This window comes from Loxodonta africana, chromosome 2 (genome assembly GCF_030014295.1).
Source record: "Loxodonta africana isolate mLoxAfr1 chromosome 2, mLoxAfr1.hap2, whole genome shotgun sequence".
Classification (NCBI taxonomy): domain Eukaryota; kingdom Metazoa; phylum Chordata; class Mammalia; order Proboscidea; family Elephantidae; genus Loxodonta; species Loxodonta africana.
Window position 1 is genome coordinate 156496151 of NC_087343.1, and position 14151 is coordinate 156510301.

Here is a 14151-nt window from a genome sequence, read left to right on the forward strand (position 1 = left end):
GTATCAGAAGAGTAGTTAGTTTCCTATTTTCCAGAATAAAAAAGTCATTTCCTCCACCCCCATTCAACGTACCACATTTAAAAGTATAATGCAGTCCATTTACACAGCTGAAAACTGTACGGGACTAAGCTTGACTTCACAGCAAAAAAAAAAAAAAAAAAATTTTTTTTTACACAAGGACAACAAACTTGGCTATTCATCCTGTCACTCACAAAATGTCAGTCATAGACATAATTCATTACATCTCATTATTCTAAAGGTTCAAGTTGATGTCAATGTATTTAATTTTAAAAGAAGTTTGAACATTAAAATTCCTACCTGTTTTCAATCAAGGCTGTTTGCTTTTCTGAGAACCAATACATATAAAATTTGATAAATACTACACTAGAATTCTCCATCCCTAATGACTCCCAAATTCCTCTCCTACCAGTTAATCACACATCCAAACCTTTTAGTACAACCTACTGATGAACCATGCACATTTTACTTGAAAAATAAACAACAATGCTAATCTGCTAATCTTCCAATAGGCTGGAAAAGGCTACCATTTTTAACCCGTATTTCTGACTGGATGTGCCTAAGAGTGCCTGTTTCCAAATTTTGGACATAGTGTTGTATACAGGACAACCAAAATCTAAATTTTAAAAAGGTAGTGTAGAATGTGTGGTAGCTTCTCATTACAATTTTGGTTTATTTCAATGTAAATTTATTTAAATACAGCTGTCTCAATTCTCATAATTCACAATACAATCTATATTAAACTACTATTTTTAACTGCTTAAGACCCTCAGAATGAAATTCTATTATACCTCTAAATTAATATCTTTTTCCTTTCCAAATATTAAAGTATTGAAAGACAGAAGAAATTCAGAACTGTAAAATCACATTCATCTAAGCCAAGGTAAAACAGCGTCCAATAAAATGCTGAGAATCATTCTTTCTGCGTTGTAAACCTTCACCTGTCCCAAAGTTAAGCCTATTCTCAAGAGGGTTAACCTGCTGCCGTTGAATCGATTCCGACTCTTAGGTTGCTAGTAGTACATTATTACTACTCAACATGTTTTAAGAGATGGACAAACGCTTTCTTAAGCACATTTAGAACGCTACAGTATAATCCTGTACAGTAAAAGGAAACTTTTCCTGCACGGAGACGTTAAAACGCAGAAACTCCAGTGACTCTCACGGAAAGGGGAGTGCGATGAAGGTGGAGAGAGCGGTGGTAGGGACGCGCCGCTACAAATTTCGAGGGTGAGCTGCTTACCTCCCATCCCTCCGCCGTATTTATCCGGTAACGACCTCTAAACGCGAGCTATCAAATGGAGCCTAAAGAATTTCCACGCCGCTTTTTTGACAGCTGCCTTCAAACCCGAAACCAAAACAAGACTTCGTACGAAAACGAAACGATCCCTCCAGCGACAGGATCCCCAGTTTAAATAGCAAATAAACCCATCACATCAATCGGACATAAAGAACCATGCCAAGGGGTCTTATGTGGCATTACAAGGCTGCAGTTATTAAATCTGCAACCCGAAGGAGCAAACCACGCTTGTCAAAAATCGCACCACAAAACTACCACGGTTAAGAAGGGAGGGTCTTTTTCTAAAAGGGACCACTAGAAACCGCAGGCGCGAAATGATGCCAAGCGCTGAAGAACAAACCCTCTCCGGGAGAGAAAAAAGTGCGAGGTGAAGAGAGAAATTTGTCCAGACCTGTTGAGTTCTTTCTCCGACACGCCCACTTCTAGCAGCCAACGCCAGCCCCGGCCGGAGTCTCCAAGTCGCAGGCTGTCAGCCCCTGAGTGTGTACACTCGCGCGCACACACACGCCACACGCCCGCCAGGGAAGAGACGCGCCGGAGCCCCTATCGAAACCCTGACCACGTTCAGGCGCTCTGGGGTGGAGGGGAAGTAATCGGGCGAGCAGAGTGGACACGCGGCTTGGGGTTCACCATAAAAACGGGGGTCCGGGCGGCCCCCTGGGAGGGCAAAGAAAGGGACACTTGGGGGGCGGGAGGGAAGCGGGAGATGAAGAAGAGGAGGCCAGGTTTCCGCTCCGAGAAATCAGAGGTTTGGAAACCGGGGCAGCTCGACGAGGTTCCACACGCAGTCAGAGCTCAGGTTCCTCCCCCTCAGGCCGGCCGGGGGACAGCGGCCGAGGGAGAGGAAGAGGCCAACGCTGTCACCCGCGCGCTGCCCTTTCGTCACCGTCACCCGGCCCTAGCCAGCCCCCACCCCCACTCCTCGAGGCTAATAAAACTTTGCGGGCACCCGCGGCGTCCCCGAGTCGGCTTCCCTTCCCCGGCCGCAACTCGGGCAGCGAGCACCCGCACGGACCCCTGTCCCCACCCCATGCCGCCTCTTACCTCTCGCAGAGACACCGCGTCACCCGCCTCGGTCCGAACCTCCCACCGCAGCCGAGATAAACAACTTAGCGTGTGAAAGCAGGAGGAGAAGAGGAAAAAAAAAAATTTTTTTTTCTAAAAAAAGGAAGTAAACAGCCGCCCCCTTCTCCACTGAGGGGAGGAGAGAGCCCCTATTTGAGAAAGGCTTCCATTCCTCGGCTGACAAGGCAGCCCCTGCCCCTCTTCAGTCTCCGCGGGTCGGGGCTCCCGGGCGCAGGTCCCGGTCCCCGCACCCCTCCACTTCGGCCGCTCTGGCTGCGGCGTCGCCTTCCACCCACTAGAATCCGTCCCCGACGGGCGGGCGGTGACTTGGGCTCCAGTCACAAACTCGAGCTCGCAAAATGGAGGAGGAGAAGGAGGAGAGGAGGGAGCGCGGACACGCGAAAGGGCCGCCCGGCCGCGGCGAGCGAGCGGGACCAAGCGGGGGGCGGGCGGAGGCGGCGCCACGACGCGCACACACTCGCACTCACACGCGCTCCCACTCCACCCCCGGCCGCTCCCCGCCCGAGGGGCAGCGCGGCGGCGGGGAAGGGTGCAACCTGTTGGCGACGCGCAGCAACTGCAGGAGCGCCCGAGCCCCCTCCCTGACGCCCTCAGAGCGGGCCGGGCCACTGGGTCGCCGACGGCGCCCGGACGCCCGCGGCCCCCGGCACTGCCCCCGCGACAGCGGCCCACCGCTCCTCGCCCATCCCACGCGAAAAATGAAGCGAGGCGGCGGCGGGGGCCGACCTGGTCTCTCTGGGGGGGGCTCGGGAGAGGAGCCGAGTTTCTCTTCTCACTGACTCTTCACTGCCCCCGCCCCGCTCCCCGGCTCCCGACCCACTCGGGAGCTCGCCCTCTCTTTCTCCGGTGACTGCCACCAACGCCCCGGAGGGTGACAGCAGGCGGGCAAGGGGAGCCAAGGCGCGGTCCGCAGCAGAGCGGCGAGGGTGGTCTGCCGCGCCGACCCCGGACCGAGTTGCGCGAAATGTGTCACTTCGCACGGGGCTACTGGGTTGCACAGAATGTTGCCGCAGCGTCTCGGCCGCGCTCGGGGCTGCGCGGCCCGACACGCCCTCTGGGGAGTATTAGAGGAGAGGGCAGAGGAGGGGGGTCAGCACATACATACTCTTGGCCTGGGAGGAGTCGCGTGCCGGCAGGGCCCCCACCCGCGCATCGTCTGGGCGGCCCTGTCTGCAGCCGCCGCCACGCTCTCGCACCGGGAGAGAAGTTGCAAAGCAGAACCCACCCTCCCCCGCGCCCCGGCCGTCCCCCACCCTCTTCCCCGAGTCTGCGAGGCGGCGGCGGCGGCAGAAGGAGGCGCCGCTTGCCAAGTTCAACCCTCACCCCTCCCTCCCAGCGCGCACACTCTTAAAGGAAGTTGCACGCCAAATGCAAAACCTCTGGCGAGCTGGATTTCTTTGCACTTTTATTATTATTATTTTTAAGGAAAGCAGGGGGTGGCAAGCCTAAAAGCAAGCTGGGGGCAAAAAATAAGTTGCTTGCGAAGCACATCCCCCCCCCCATATACTCCTTGACCTCTCCTCCCACCCTCTCCAGGGCCCAAGTCCAAGTTACCCGTGGAGGCCCCTCCCCCGAATCCTGACATTTGCTGCACTCTGCTCAACGCGTCGCCCACCACTTCTTGTTCATAGGACCCCTGTCCCTCCAAATAAAACACACGCAGCTTTAAAATGTCAGCATTAACCCCCCTCCAGCTGTTCCCGTTACTCGCCTCCCCCTCAGTCGGAGGGAAACACGTGGCCGGTCCCGGAGGAGAGGGGAGTAGGGTGAGCGCTGTCCGCGCGAGAAGCCCCGGTTCCAGACCCCTCCCCCAGCTCGCCGCGGCCGGAGGGCTTCTGTGGTGCCAGCCCGAGCCTCCTACCTTATGCGGCACATACTATCATTTTTGTGACTTGGGGGAAGGTTGTGCTGTGTTGCTTTAGGATTCGGGGAGGTAACTTTTGCGCCCCCACAGGTGACAGCACTTGCTGGCTCCTGACAGGCGGAGATTGCGGCAGCTCCACTTAGTCCCAGCCCGGCGCTGGGCTGCAGCCGCGCTGTCCCCTCAGGTCGCGCTCGGACTCTGGTGGCGGCTGCTTCTGCTCTGACATCTCTAACTGGATTGTAGAAGCGCGCGCCGGAAGCCGCCCGCCGCCATCTTGGTAAAGGACAGTGACGCCCTACTGGACTCGCGTCCACCATCTTGGCGAAGGCTCTGGGTCGCGGGAGGCTTAAGCCGTTCGTCCTCGGTTTTGAAGATGAAATGATGCCCTATGTGTTACTTGATACGAAAATAAAAAGTTAGGCTTTTAGAAAGCCGCCTGTCCGGAGACGATCTACGCGGGCAGCCTCCAGACGATTCTGGGGCCGCCATCTTGGCAAAGTAAGAGATGCTTGCCGCCTTGGAAAAGGAAATTGAACCAAAGCTTTTGAGAACGTAGAACCCTCAACTGGTGAAATTTTTATGAAGGGTGCTGAGCAAATTGGTGTGAACCCCCCCCCCCCGCGCCTTGGGGATCCAGAAGAGTTGACTCCTGTTTTCTCATCTTTTGGCACAAGCCTACTAGAAGGAGGCCCTAGCCTTGCCCGCTCATCAAGAACACTAAGAATCTACTCAAAGAATGCTACATTGCCTACTTTCCAGTTTTTCCAACTTGAAAGTCTCAAGTACTTCAATCATATCTTTCATGGATTCGTCCCTAAACTACCAACATTTCATGAAAAACAGTCAAGACCCAACCCTGCAATAATATATATTTTTTAAGTCAGCTCATGCTAACATGATTTGTTTTTACATGTCTGTTTAAGAGTTATATTAAGAAGTATGTATATATGAAAAAAGAAGAGGAACCATAGAAGTTATCTAATAGAACACCTGTCCCCATACCATAAACGTATTTCACAGCCAAATCTCTGCCTTAAAAGAAGAATCTATATCTCATACCTGTTTGAATTCTAGGTGAGGTTACTCTTGGCTTTTAAATAATTTTCAAGCTCCAAATTAACTTTCTCCTCACTCTTCTGCAGGTCCAGCAAATCTTAAAATGGAAAAGACTCGGTTTTAAATTAAAAATTGCCCTTGAATTTAAATTGAGTAAAAGTGTGAAATTTTCCTCCTCAGTGGTCTAACTATACCTGTTAGTTTTTGGTTTTGGTAGAAAAAATTCTCGTATTTTAGTCTTTCACATTCATTTGAAAACACACATAGTAAATTAACTCAGTGTCTTTTTCAGAATAATAGCAATAGTTATGATTCATGGCTAACATTTATTGATCCTCTGCCGTATGCTTCCGCTGGCAAAAACTGAGTGAGATTGGCATTATTATTCCATTTTTCAAATGAGGAAACAGGTTTACAGAGATTGGTTGGTCCAGGGTCACACTGTGCCTAAGTGTTGAGAATGGAATTAGACCATATTAAAGAGATTTTCTTCACTGACCTCGTAATTCCCATGAGATACTATGTCGATCCGATGGTAGGCTTGCAACAAGTATTTATGGAATTCAAAGATGAAGTCTAGTGTACTAGAAAGGACATGAGATTTAACATTGTAATAATAATAGAAATGGTAAGAATAGTTACATGTATTGACCACCTACTGTCTGGCAGCCAGTGCTATTGAAAGTGCTTTTTATACCTATCTTAAATCTTAAGATGACAATTACCAACCCTGTAGCCCCGGGAAGCTATAATTACTATGACAGAAAAAGAGAAAGAATCCTCATCTGTGGGGGAATGTATTTGATTCTCAGGAGTAGAGGTGGGAATGAAGGGTGATAAACTCTGTGAAAGCAGGGACCTGATCTGTCTTGTTCATTATGCTATTTCTCAGGGCCCAGCAAATAGTTGGCACTAAGCAAATACTTTATACAGTTATAATAATAACATTCAGTCAACTAGGACAACTGGACGTAATGTCACTTTATCTTACTGAATTGTGGTAGAAGACAAGTTAATGAAAAGTGTGCAAATATTACTCAAGATCTTCTTGTATTGTCCTATGTTTAAACACCTGATGACCCACTCCAAAAAAAAAAAAAAAAAACTAGCCTAGTCTCCTCCACTAGAGCATAAGCTCCATGAAGCAGGGTCTATGTGTGTGTCTTGTTCACTGTTATATCACCAGTGGATAGTAGGTGCTCAGTGGGTATTTGAATGAATGAATAAATCAATAAATGAGTAAGTGGATATTAGTCTTACAGATTCTGTCTTTAGGCCAACAAAACCTTAAGCCTGAATATTAACTAAACCACTGTTTACACTTACTAGTAATTGATATATCCAAATGAGTTCTCCCATTCTGTTCTTCTGTTTTATCATCTCCATTTCATTAAAATAACCCAGACCTCACTACCAGATTACCTCTCCAAAACATCAGTTGACTCATGGCACAGTCCTGTTCAAGTATCTATAGTTATTCCCTGTTCCATAGATAGAAACTTCCAAATCCCCAGTCTGGTATTTAAGGCCATCATTTTGTGCCCTTTCTTTTGATAGGAGCAGCCTTCTAGCTGATGTGGTTGGATTGATACTTAAGTTTAAAGGTCAGTTAAAACAAAGGAATCATTTTTAAAAAATGCAAATTTTAAACTTTTTGAAAGCTAAAACCTGTACCTGAGCATTTATTTGCTAATCATTTGATAAAGGTCTAAAGCTTTTATGAATCCACTGGCAGATGTTTCACATTGTCTTTTGTATGGCAACTATATCTGCATTGAATCAGTACAGCATAGTAGTTAAGGGCTAGACTTTACGGGTCAAATCCAGCCTCCAACACTTATAAGGAATATAGCCTTAGGCAAGTTACCTCTCTGTGCCTCAGCTTCCATCATCTGTAAAATGGGAATGATAACACTACTAATTCAGGTTATTATAATGATTAAACAAGCTTGATATATGCGAAGTGCTTTTAGACTAATTTCTGGAACATATTAAGTGTTTGACCATTAGCAATTATTAATATATAGTAGTACTGTTTCTCCCAGTTTTTTTTTATTTAAGTGGAGCAAGAAATAAAGGTACTTGCAAAATAATATAGGTGTAGATTTCTGAATGTTTATGATTTCTCCACCCTCCCCTGCCCCAGTCTTTTAAAATTGACTGACATCCACCTAATTTGACAGCAACTGTTTAAATGGCATCTTTCTATTTAGATTTTATAGAACAACAACTGTTTCTTTTCACACTCATATTGTTATTTTACTTAATATTTAATTACATTAAGTAGTTACAATAATAAGCACAACTGCTGTAAACATGTTTTGGGAATAAACATAAGAGACTCTCAGTAAGCATATAACTCAACTGGTGGGAGTAGAAACGTATGGAGTACAAGAAGTAACCTTGGCTCCAGCATTCAGCATGCCCTCGACATCAGTGTTTTGAAGGGAGAGTGGATAAAGAGTTAGTCAAAATGAGTGTATTGAGAAGTGTCTGGTTAAAACAGTTAAGGAAGGGATACCGTATATACCACACTCGTTTCCACCTCTGTTGTTTACCACATAAGGACACCTCCTTGTGACTTATTTTCCTATAGTCTATGATTCCTTGTCATGGCTCAAGTTTTCATTTACTCTCTTATCTTTCCATCCCTAGCTCCACTTTGAATCTTTGATGTTAAGTGTAGGTTGTATGTATATTCATTTTGAAGATACTAATTTTATATTAAGCCAACACAAGCAGCTTTTGCTGGTTGTCAGAATATACTTTAAAAATTATTCATGCAGCTATTAAAAAAATATTTTAAAATAATATCCTGACTTTGGAAAACACTTCTTGTTTAACTTTGTAAGGTAAGAGGTTCACGCTGAGCTTAGAATGCTCCATCTCTCTCTGCTGCAATATTTTCATTTTGAGGAAATATGCCTATTATAAACAATTCACACAGGTATGTCACATTCTTAACCATAATGAACTCCACTTTGGTACTTCCATTTGTAATTGGAACTAACATTCTCATATGAACAGGGAAATGCCGAATTGTTGCTGGCCTCCCTGGTGTTTTGCTTTGTTTCATGATGTTTTCAATGATTTCATCATAAGGAACCTAAAATATCACAATTTATACTCATATGCATGAAATGTTCAATGGGTGTCCTAGTTAAGTCTATATTCTTATGCTGGCAGAACTTAGTTTAAGAAATACCCGATTCAAGGAATGAGGTCAAAATCAGCAGGTAAATGAGATAAAAGTTGCCATAAACAGGGACCTAATGTTTACAACGTGTAGTGACATTAGAGCAAGCACACTGAATAACTGTAACAAGTATTACAAACTTTGCTTTTCATCTGTGGCATTTGTGGCTCGCCATTATGTCATTAGCTTTCTTCCTGTTCGATTTAATCTCCTTTTCTGTCTCATGTTCCTTTGGTGGAGATTGTTTCAGTCTGCTCCATTTCCAGGTGGGATCTCTCAGGTCATTTTTAAGAACCTACATTTCCATTTTGGTTCTTATACGTTATTTATTAAGTTACGTGGGTTTTTTTTTTTTTAATTTTAAGCTAAGGTACAAATAGTGGGGTTTATAAGACTAAAATGCCCTTGAATAGGGATTCCTTAGCAAGATATCAATGTACTTTTTATCATAGTTGGAAGTGTTACAAAGGGTATTTGTTGTGAATTTTTTTGTTTGATGTATCAGTCAGTGAAATTTTCTTTAGGTTCTTGTTTACTCTTCAATATGAGGCCTGGGTTTGAGGCCCTGTCCTGTCACTTAGTTACTTAAAAGAACTTTTCTCAAACTTGGTTTTCTATCTGTAAAAGGAAGAAAGTTATGTCTACACCATTTATCTCACAGGAAATCTATGAGGCTCAAATAGGACGATGCATACAAACAGGGTTTTTAAACAGGGCTGGACTAATTTTCTCATCATTAATTCACCACTACAAAAGAGATTGCTAATTTTATTTAAAATTGTCATTGCCTCTCATTCACTTATCCTCCCAGATAATCAGTGCAATGAAAAACAAAAACAAAAACCCCAGTGCCGTCGAGTCAATGGGCAGCCTTAAAAGAGTTTTAAGCAAGGAAATGACAATTTAGTAGTATGCTGGAGCCAGCTCCTCTTGGCTCAGGAGAGCTGATTGCTAAATTTTCAGGAATTTTGTAAACTGATTGTTAAATATAACCATTTTTTAAAACTTTTCTAATGGGAAACAGAATAGGCAAATGTGTAGAGATCAGAGTTTAGCAGTGGTTACCAGAGGCAGGAAGGAAGGGGGAAAGAGGGAAATCTTTGTTCAGCTAGCACTGAGTTTCTCTTTATGTGGACGGAAAATATGGCAGTGGATTTTGGTGATGGTTGCACATGATTGATGTGATTAATTTCATTGAATTGTACAAGTGAAAAATGTTGAATTGGCAAATGTTCTGTTATCTGTATTTTTACAACAATAAAAAACTTGATTATAAATAAATTTACCAATAAATAAAATATATGAAAAACAAAGGTAAATAAATACCCCAAACTATGAGTTATTTTACTATTATTTATGCTCTTAAAGTTATTTCCGTCTATTTTATCTATATAGTGGGCATATGGTATTATACTGCACATCTCTTCCCAACTCTGCATTCAGAGATTTTGGTAACTTGAAATAAACCATGGTAGAGTAATTTACACTGTGGAAATTGGATGATGCTACAAATCAGGGCTTCATTTATCTTATTGATTGTTTAGACTTAAGAAAGTGATAGAGGAAATGTTCGTGGTGAAGATTGTACTTAAAATATGTCATGTCTGTAGCTATTACATTGTGACACAAAAATTAAGGACATTTTTCCAGTACTTTAGAACTGTTACTTGATTCAGCAAACAAGTTGTTCAAGTCATTGACAAATGAGTAAAATCCCAACATATATCTTTGTTGTTTGACTTTCATCTCACTTGTTAGTGAAAAAAATCAGCCACATTCATGTTGGAACTTCAGTGACATGAATGACTTCTTTGCGGATTTGAATAGTCATGAAGCATTTATTTGTAGTCTGATTTTGTCAAAACATAGTTAAATTATAACTGTAATTTAAATTGAAGGTTTTTACCAAATTCTGCAGTCTAAAATTGATCAAACATGCAATCAAGATGTGTTGATAATTACTGGTGATTGGAATGCAAAAGTTGGAAACAAAGAAGAAGGATTGGTAGTTGGAAAATATGGCCTTGGTGATAGAAATGATGCCAGAGATAGAATGACAGAAGTTTGTAAGATCAATGTCTTCTTCATTGCAAATACCTTTTTTTAACAATGTAAACTGTGACTAGACATGTGGACCTCACCAGACAGAATACACAGGAATCAAATTGACTTCATCTGCAGACAGAGATGATGGAAAAGCTCAATATCATCAGTCAGAATTAGACCAGGGGCTGACGGTGGAACAGACAATCAATTGCTCATATGCCAGTTCAAGCTGAAGTTGAAGAAAATTAAAACAAGTCCACAAGAGCCAAAATACAACCTTGAGCATATACCACCTGGATTTAGCATCTCAAGAACAGATGTGACATATTGAACATTAAAGACTGCAGACCAGATGAGTTGTGGAATGATAACAAGGACATCATACATGAAGAAAGCAAGAGGTTATTAAAAAGACAAGCAAGAAAAAACCAAAATGGATGTCAGAAGAGATTGTGAAACTTGCTTTTGAATGTTAAGTAGCTAAAAAAAAAAAAAAAGGGAAGAAATGATGAAGTAAAAGAGCTGAAAAGAACATTTCAAAGGGTGACTTGAGAAGACAAAGTATTGTAATGAAATGTGCAAGGACCTGGAGTTAGAAAACCAAAAAGGAAGAACATGCTTGGCATTTCTCAAGCTGAAAGAAATGAAGAAAAAAATCCAAGCCTCAATTTGCAACATTGAAGGATTTTGTGGGGAAAGTATTAAAAGACGCAGGAAGCATCAAAAGAAGGTGGAAGGAATACACAGAATCACTGTACCAAAAGGAATTGGTCAACATTCAGCCATTTCAGGAGGTAGCATATGATCAAGAACCAATGGTATTGAAAGAAGTCCATGCCGCACTGAAGGCATTGGTGAAAAAGAAGGCCCCAGGAATTGACAGAATACCACCTGAGATGTTTCAACAAATGAATGCAGTGCTGGCGGTGCTCATTTGTCTATGCCAAGAAACCTGGAAGGCAGCTACCTGGCCAACGAACTGGAAGAGATCCATATTTGTACCCATTTCAGAGAAAGATCATTCAACAGAATATGGAAATTATCAAACAGTATCGTTAATATCACACAAGTAAAATCTTGCTGAAGATCATTTCGAACGTTGTTGCAGGAGTACACTGACAGGGAACAGCCAGAAATTCTGGCTGGATTCAGAAGTGGACATGGATCATAGCTGATATCAAATGGATTATGACTGAAAGCAGAGAATACCGGAAAGACGATTACCTATGTTTTATTGACTATGCAAAGGCATTCCACTGTGTGGATCATAACAAATTATGGATAACATTGGGAAGAATGGGAATTCCAAAACACTTAACTGTGCTCATAAGGAACCTGTACATAGACCAAGAGGCAGTTGTTCCAACAGAACAAGGAGAGACTGTGTCATTTCATGTCAAAAAAGGTGTGTTTCAGGATTCTATCCTTTCACCATGCTAGTTCAATCTGTATTCTGAGCAAATAATCTGAGAAACTGGACTATATGAAGAAGAACCCAATATCAGGATTGGAGGAAGACTCATTAATAACTTGCAATATGCAGATGACACAGCCTTGCTTGTGAAAGTGAAAAGGTCTTGAAGCACTTACTGATAAAGATCAAAGATCACAGCCTTCTGTATGGAAGACATAAAGAAAACAAAAATCCTCACAATTAGAACAATAAGCAACTTCATGACAAACAGAGATAAGAACGAAGTCGTCAGGGATTTCATTTTACTTGGATCCACAATCAATGCCCATCGAAGTAGCAGTCAAGAAATCAAATGACACATTGCATTGGGCAGATCTGCAGCAAAAGACCTCTTTAAAGTGTTAAAAAACAAACGTGTCACTGTTAAGGACTAAGGTACACCTAACCCAGGCCAGTGTGTTTTCAATCACCTCATATGCATGTGAAAGCTGGACAATGAATAAGGACGATGGAAGGAGAATTGATGCCTTTGAATTATGGTATTGGCAAAGAATATTGAACTGCCAGAAGAATGAACAAATCTGTCTTGGAGGAAGCACAGCCACAATGCTCCTTAGAAGCAAGAATGGTGAGGTTCTGTTTCACATGCTTTGCACATGCTATCAGGAGGGACTGGTCCCTGGAGAAAGACATCATGCGAAAAAGAGGAAGACCCTCAATGAGATGGATTGATACAGTGGCTTCAACAATGGGCACCAGCATAGCAAGGACTATGAGGATGGTGCAGGACCTGGCAGTGTTTTGTTCTGTTGTACGCAGGGTCGCTATGAGTCGGAACTGACTCAATGGCACCTAACAACAACGAGGTTGGCTACAGTTACTAGAGAGAGTTCGGCAAAAGTCATTGAAAGCATCCTATAAAAATCCATTGGCTGTATAGAATTTACTATAAAGAATGTTAAATATTTTATTATTTGTACATTGTGTGCTCACATACTTTATATTAGTAAAATTTATAATAAATAAATATAGATAGATAGATACTTCCTCGCCCTCCCTTCCCCACCCTAGAGAGTCAGTTGTTAAACATTTGCCAGCATATCAATGGGCATAATCTAATTTATTGTTTGAAAAGATCACTCCATCATAATGTGGAGTGTGAGCTGTAGCGGTAAGAGAGGAAGCAGGGAGAACGGTGAGGAGGCAGGTGCATTGGTCCAGGGAAAGGTGTTGGAAATTTGTGCTGGGGTGGTTGCAATAAATGTGGGAAGCTATGGTTGGACAGGGGATGCATTTTGGAGACTAAAGAAGGTTGACCAGTTTTTTGCAGCTCTGTGGCCTGGATGGACTTTCAGGAACTGCTTATACTAAAGGAAAACTATCTGGCAAAGGCTGACAGGGTTCAGTGGTTGAACAGGATGAATACACAGAAGACCGCATCTGAGAAAAGGAGTTAGCAGTGGCATGTAGAAGGAGGTGAGGAAATATGGACAGTTCTAGGATTTCTAGGTAAATATCTTTAGCATATGGAAAATAGACTTAATTCTTATTGTCTAATTTCCTTAAAACGAGGTTGGTGGTGGTGGTGGAAGGGAATACCAAAGACGTCATAATTGGAACCCACATATTCAGAAGTTTTCTTGCACATCTGGAAAATTTTTTCCTACTAAACATTGAGACTTTTGCCTATACAGAGGGGTTATTTATTCATCCTAATGCCTTGGTCCTATTCCAATCTACAGTTAATACCTTTTTTTGGCATTGGCCCACTTTAATTGAAAACCTGTCTCACTCAATTACCCTGTGCTACGCAGAGAGTGCTGCGTCTTTTTATACTTCTCGTTACCTCATTTCCAGTTTTTTGTTGTTTATCATGTTACAAAGAAGGACCCTACCATATGCCAGCCTATTGTATTGCCTACTAATTCTTAGCAAGCTTCTGGCTACTGCTGCTCTTCTTGCTTCCTTTCTTACAACCTACAGCCTATCCTTCATATTATAATTTGGTCATTTCAGTTTTAACATTTTACAAGAGAAGTTATTACATTCAATGGAATTTTAAAAATAGTGTTTTTCAAAAGAAAGAACCACTTCTGCCCACTCACCTACCCTCACAACAAAAATGACCAGAGAAAAGAAAGATTCTCCACTATACCGATGATGGACACTTT

General features: G+C 42.9%; 1 protein-coding gene across 7 annotated transcripts in view; it reads right to left on the reverse strand.

Moving 5' to 3' along the window:
* Positions 1-4440, reverse strand: part of NR3C1 (nuclear receptor subfamily 3 group C member 1) — a 116674-nt gene extending 112234 nt beyond the window's left edge. For 2 of the 7 annotated variants that reach the window (XM_003404576.4, XM_010591483.3), the window contains exon 1: positions 2363-2671. The gene's annotated coding sequence lies outside the window, so the exon portion shown is untranslated. Of the gene's footprint in view, positions 1-1261; positions 1635-1709; positions 2211-2362; positions 2672-3505; positions 3624-4265 lie in introns of those variants that run through there. The other 5 variants (XM_023550245.2, XM_023550244.2, XM_023550250.2 and 2 more) reach the window with 5 other exon arrangements.
* Between the last annotated feature and the right edge of the window lie 9711 nt (positions 4441-14151).